Raw genomic sequence first — 6,728 nt, 5'->3', positions numbered from 1 at the left:
CTGGTGAACAAAAATTCCACATTCTTTTTGTTCGATTTGCAAACCCAGACAATACTTGGTTTTTCCAAGATCCTTCATTTCGAATTCTTCCTTCAAGTACATCATAACTTCTTGAATTTCTTTATTCGTTCCAATGATGTTTAAATCATCAACATATACAGCAATAATTACACATCCGGATGTTGTTTTCTTGATGAAAACACAAGGGCATATTGGATCATTTACATATCACTTTTTCATCAAGTGATCACTTAGCCGATTATACCACATTCGGCCTGATTGCTTCAACCCATATAATGATCTTTGCAATTTTACAGAATAAAATTCTCTGGGTTTTGAACTTTGTGCTTCAGGCATCTTAAATCCTTCAGGGATTTTCATGTATATATCACTATCAAGTGATCCGTATAAGTAAGCTGTAACAACATCCATAAGACACATTTCCAAATTTTCAGACACTGCCAAACTAATCAAATATCGAAACGTAATTGCATCCATAACAGGAGAATACGTTTCTTCATAATCAATTCCAGGCCTTTGAGAAAAACCTTGTGCAACAAGTCTAGCTTTATATCTGACTATTTCATTTTTCTCATTTCGCTTTCGAATAAAAACCCATTTGTATCCAACAGGTTTTACACCTTCAGGTGTGAGGACTATAGGTCCAAAAACATTACGTTTATTCAGCGAATCCAATTCAACCTGGATGACATCTTTCCATTTGGCCCAATCATGACGAGTTTTACATTCACCAAAAGATTTTGGTTCATGATCCTCATTTTCATTTACGATGTCACAAGCCACATTATAAGAAAATATCTCATCAATATCTTCTATGTCTTTTCGGTTTCATATTTTTCCAGTATTAATATAATTGATAGAGATTTCACGATTCTCGTCAGTTTGTGGTTCTGACAGAATATTTTCATTATCAGGTGATTCTTCTGGAACACCATTTTCTATTTTATGATCGTCGTGTTTCTCTATGCCTTTTCTTTTCCGAGGATTTTTATCCTTGGAACCGACTGGTTTTCCACGCTTCAAGCGTTTTATGACATCATGAGTGTCTTCAATTTGTTTCTTTGAAATTTCAATTCGAGCAGGGGCATTTACAGCATGTATATATGATTTTGTTACCCATTTTGTGTCTGCAAATGCATCTGGCATTTGATTTGCAATTCTTTGCATGTGCACAATTTGCTGTACATCTTTCTCACATTGTTTGGTCCTTGGATCCAAATGTAACAATGATGGTACATACCATGTGATTTATTTTTCGATGTGTTTCTTTTCTTCCACTAACACTGGGAAGATTTCTTCATTAAAATGACAATCAGCAAAGCGTGCTGTAAACACATCGCCTGTCTGAGGCTCAAGATATCGAATGATTGATGGACTATCATAATCGATATAAATACCGATTTTTCTTTGTGGACCCATTTTTGATCGTTGAGGTGGTGCAATAGGCACATACACCATACATCCAAAAATTCTCAGATGAGAGATATTTGGTTATTTACCAAATGCAAGTTGCAATGGGGAGAATTTATGATATGCACTTGGTCTGATGCGAATTAATGCCGCAGCATGTAAAATTGCATGTCCCCATATAGAAATAGGGAGTTTTGTTTTCATAATCATTGGTCTAGCAATCAGTTGTAGACGTTTAATCAATGATTCAGCTAATCCATTTTGCGTATGAACATGAGCTACATGATGTTCAACAGTGATTCCCATTGACATACAATAATCATTGAAAGTCTCGGATGTAAATTCTCCAGCATTATCAAGTCTTATTTTCTTGATTGTATAATCGGGAAATTGATTTCGCAATTTTATTATTTGAGCCATCAATCTTGCAAATGCCACATTCCGAGTTGACAATAAGCATACATGTGACCATCTGCTAGAGGCATCGATCAATACCATAAAGTATCGAAATGGTCCACATGGTGGATGAATTGGCCCACAAATATCACCCTGAATACGTTCAAGAAATATGGGTGATTCAGTTTGGATTTTAGCTGGCGATGGTCTTATAATAAGTTTTCCAAGAGAACATGCTTTACATTGAAACTTATTATTCTGAAAGATCTTCTGGTCTTTCAATGGATGACCATGCGTATTTTCAATAATTCTTCGCATCATTATTGAACCAGGATGTCCCAATCGATCATGCCAATTTGTTAATATTGAAGAATTATTAACCATCATATTTGATTCGATTGGCCTTATATGTGTATAATGCAATCCAGTAGGGAGCATTGATAATTTTTCAACCACATATTTTTTTCCTGATTTATATGTGGTAAGACACATATATTTCTGATTTCCATCAGTTATCATCTCAGTATCATACCCATGATAGTATATGTCATTAAAACTCAACAAATTTCTTTTCGATTGTGGTGAATATAAAGCATCATTTATCAGAAATTTTGTACCATTAGGTAACAAAAAATGTGCTTTTCCACAACCTTCAATCAAGTCTACAGGACCTGATATGGTATTCACCATTGTTTTTGTTGGTTTTATTTCCAAGAAATATCTTTCATCTCGCAGAATAGTGTGTGTTGTACCACTATCTGGTATGCAAATTTTCATGATATTATTTCCATGTTTGCTCATAGCATTTTCCATATCAAACTTCACAAAAAAATGCAATAAAGAAAAATTAAGTACAATACAAATGCAAAATATAACATGCTTTATAATACAAGAATGCATGAAAAATACAAATTTGTTACAATGTAGTCCCACCAATATTTTAATCAATGTCTTCGAAATCATTCAAAAAATCTGCAGCATTGAAACTAGTTGAACCAATTAAACGGTCACTATCTTCAACAAAATTTGTCTCTTTTCCTTTTCCCTTTGTCGATTCTTTATAGAGCTTACATAGGTGCTCAGGGGTTCGACAAATATGTGACCAATGTCCTGGAGTGCCACATCTATAACAAACACTCTCAGTTCTTTTTGAGTGATTTTCATTTTCACTCGTATTTTCATGCTGCCTTTTTGGTGGATGGTTCGTGACGTTCTTTTGAGATGAGTTATTGAAATAACTATCACGATTATTTTCATATCCACGTCCGCGACCACGACCGCGATAATTTTTACGTCCACGACCACGTCCACGCCCATTTCCTCGACCTCGTCCACGACCAAAATTTGGTCTATGCCTTTGATTTTGGTTTTTATTTTTTATTACGACATTTGCTTCAGGAAATGCCGTTGATCTAGTGGGTCGGGATTGATGATTTCTTACTAACAATTCGTTGTTCTTTTCCGCCACAAGAAGACATGCGATTAGTTTGGAATATCTCGAAAATCCACGCACTCTATATTATTGTTGTAGAGTTATATTCGATGCGTGAAAAGTGGAAAATGTTTTCTCAAGCATTTCCATCTCTGTGACTTCAAGCCCACAGAATTTCAATTGTGAGACTATTCGATACATCGCTGAATTATAATCACTGACTTTTTTAAAGTCTTGGAATCTTAACATATTCTATTCATCACGGGCGGTCGGGAGTATAACTTCCCTTATATGCTCAAATCTTTCTTTCAGCCCTTTCCATAAAATCATTGGGTCTTTTTCTGTGAGATACTCACATTTCAATCCTTCATCAAGATGTCTACGTAAGAAAATCATAGACTTTGCCTTTTCTTGTGAGGATGATATATTATTTTCTTTTATGGTATCACTTAGACCCAATGACTCAAGATGCATTTCTACATCGAGAGTCCATGGCATGTAATTCTTTCCGGTGATATCGAGCGCAACGAATTCAATCTTTGTCAAGTTTGACATAGTGGTACTAGAAAAATAACAATGCATTTTATTAGTTAATTTCTATTAGTATGACAATACAAAATAATGGAAGAACGTAGATTACAAGTGCGTATATAAATAGATAAAAAATCTGTGGTGGAAAATCGCCGGTGAATACAAAACTCGTGAGCATGATGATCATAGTCGTTATGAAAAATATCCTTATAAATGCCATCATCTCCATCTTCGAAAAAACCGAGGATAAAATATTTTGAGAGAAAGAATGAATTTTGGTGTGATTGAAAATGAGTTTGAGTGATCATATATATAGGCAAAAAAACTAGCCGTTTTGACCGTTTGTGACCGTTGGGGGTAAGAAAAATCGAGTATGTGTTGAATAAAAATTTTGTGATAATGATGCAATGCATATATTGATAATCATAATTAAATAATTATATATATCATATCACATTATTATAAGGTCGGTGTCGTAGACAACCTTTTATATAATAACATGAAATTATATATTGATATAGTTAGTATATATACATATATCATATCACGTTATTATTTAAAAACCTTAGAGGCTTTTATACTTGTCGTATCCCTTACCGGGAGTGTGGGATGTCGTCTTAACATCCTCCCAGGATTATAACAAGTTTTTAAAAAAAACTATTTTTTTTATAACATGATAATATATATTAAATATATATACAATAAATAAATAAACAATAAAATAAAAATTCTTACATGTTGAATATTTTTATCTTCTCTTTGTGTTTTGGAGCTTCGGAAATCTTCGAGCGATCGTGCTGATAACGTGTTGTGAAAAAGTAAAAATTTATGGTAAAAAGGTAAAAACTCCAAAACTCAAAATATATCAAACTCTACACTTCACAAATATTTTTCTCTCAATTCAATTTTATTTTTCATCACAAATGAAGACCTATTTATAGATCCACATTTGAGATTAGTCCAAAAATAAATACATCATCATCTACATCATCACACACTAATTTTCCACATTTTACAACTCAATATTCAACATTCAATATTCAACATAATATTAATAATAATAATATTTTTCAATAAAATCAAAATATTCATATGATTTAAAAGTTGTTCGTTAGACAATGAACATCAATTGATCATTCAATGGATGCTTTTGTTGTAAAATAATTAGAGACGTGTTTGATTTCTTCAAGTCTTTTGTGTATTAAAAATCAATATTGAACGGAGTGATACAATATATTGACTATTGTGATTAAACTCCGCAATCTAACATTCTTTTATTTTGTTTGGTTACAATAAGCCAAGAGAATCTTTCCTACTTCCGTGCTTATGGAGAAATTTTTAGAAACTATAATTCACCTCCCAATGATAATCTTGTTATAACAAATTTGAGTTTTCTCCCAACTCGAACTCACTCCCTTCGGAAGTTATGAATGTTTTATAAAAAGGGTGTGGAGATTTTTGTCAAACTAAACAAACAACACAAATGCGACTCTAATTCAATATCTCTTGGTTTCATCAAATACCCTCACCCGAATTTATGAAATTTAGCGAATGCATTTGCGCAATTTGAGCCTCTATGGAAGTGCAATGGCATAAAATTCAAATATAAATAAATAACAACGTAAAATTATGATCACGCATTTACAATTTAAAGGGAGACTGTTTTTATATATATATATATAAATAATATTTCTACTAAAAAGAGAAGAGAAGCAAAAATAGAAGGGTACAAACTATACAGTACAAAGGTTGGAGATGAATTATGATTTTTTTAATAATAAAAAAAAAATTGGAAATGAAAGATATAAAAGCTGGAGATGCGGGGGATCGAACCCCGTGCCTCTCGCATGCAAAGCGAGCGCTCTACCATTTGAGCTACATCCCCGAGTTGACAAAACTTTCAGTAAAAGTTATTTATAATCGTAAAATATCACCATGGCAGCTGATGGTGGGCTTGGGGTGTTTGGACCAGCCCAATGAATCATATGTTGTTTTGTAAAAGCCCAAAAAAAATTTGTTTTAAATCATATATATACTAAATTCAAACGAACATCATGCCAAGTTTTACAAAAGAAAAAATACACACGGTATTGAATTCTCAAAAACCAAATTGCTCCCTGAGAATAAACAAATACGAGCTAACAAATGGGCCACTCGGTTTGTATTTTATTGTGTTGGGCTCGATTGCTAATTTGCTATGGTTGTGAGCACAAAGAGAGCTAATAAAGGTCAAAGACCTATATTTACATATAACAGGGTTTGGTGCTAAAGTTGCGATCGCATGTGAACTTGTTAAGTTTTTTTTTTTTTTTTTTTTAATATAAGACTAATGACTAATTTTTATATTTATTTAGCATTGTTTGATGTGAAAAATGAGACCATGTTGCCATTTTTTACACAGCATTGTAATTTGTAAACAAAAAGGAACAAAATCCACAAAATAAAAAGAGATCCTGCTTCGAAGACCCACAGAAGCTAGCAAATATGCAACGTGATTAGCCGACTGACAACAATGAATAACCGAAGCACCTGTCACTTGAGAGAAAATCATAAGAATATCAACAACAATTAGTGCCTCAATCGCATGCAACCGAGGTTTCTTAACAGTCAAGGGCGGAGCCATAAATTTTAAATATAGAAAGCTGAACATTAAAAATTTTACTATCCTTTCACGTGTTTTCTGATGGTTTATATAATATTTCTCCATTTTGAGTAATATGATTAATTTTAATTGTTAGCTATTTTTCTTATGAAATAATCAGTAAAACTGTATTTTAACATTTTAATTCGCCTAAAAAAATTAAAATCCATAATTTTACCATCTAAGAGGATATATATATAACGATTTAACAAAAAGAATATTTTTTTTTGAACAACAAAAAGAATATTATAAATTATATATAAAACATTATATGGATTTCCTGATATATGTTTAAAA

At 32.5% G+C, this 6,728-nt stretch overlaps 1 non-coding gene across 1 annotated transcript; it reads right to left on the bottom strand.

Annotated features, from left to right (window-relative positions):
* Positions 1 to 5,602: 5,602 nt before the first annotated feature.
* TRNAA-UGC (transfer RNA alanine (anticodon UGC)) lies at positions 5,603 to 5,675 on the bottom strand. Its single transcript has one exon. It is a non-coding gene; the product is annotated as a tRNA-Ala (tRNA).
* Positions 5,676 to 6,728: the final 1,053 nt, after the last annotated feature.

The sequence above is a fragment of the Henckelia pumila genome, unplaced genomic scaffold (genome assembly GCF_033568475.1).
Source record: "Henckelia pumila isolate YLH828 unplaced genomic scaffold, ASM3356847v2 CTG_525:::fragment_3, whole genome shotgun sequence".
In the NCBI taxonomy this organism is placed as follows: Eukaryota; Viridiplantae; Streptophyta; class Magnoliopsida; order Lamiales; family Gesneriaceae; genus Henckelia; species Henckelia pumila.
Note: the sequence above shows the minus strand (reverse complement) of the source record. Positions and strands in the feature narration are given on the sequence as shown.